A 373-nucleotide genomic window follows, 5' to 3' on the forward strand; every position below is an offset into this window, starting at 1 on the left:
GTACATATTTTATACACATTTCTTTTTTGATACTCTTAAAGAGGAGGATTTGGTTAGAATTTGGATGAAATTTTGTAAGTTTCTAGAAGGAGATAATGTATATATCTTATACACGTTTCTTTCTTTATTCAAGAAGAAGAGGATTTGGTTAAAATTTGGATGAAATTTTGTATCTTTATAGGAGAATGGAGAAAGATAATATACGTATTTCATACACGTTTCTTTTTTGATACTCTTAAGGAGGAGGATTTGGTTAGAATTTGGATGAAATTTTGTAGCTTTATAGGAGATTGGAAGGAGATAATGTACGTATTTTATACACATTTCTTTTTTGATACTCTTAAGGAGGAGGATTTGGTTAGAATTTGGATGA

Source organism: Apis dorsata, unplaced genomic scaffold (genome assembly GCF_000469605.1).
Source record: "Apis dorsata unplaced genomic scaffold, Apis dorsata 1.3 scaffold_60, whole genome shotgun sequence".
In the NCBI taxonomy this organism is placed as follows: Eukaryota; Metazoa; Arthropoda; class Insecta; order Hymenoptera; family Apidae; genus Apis; species Apis dorsata.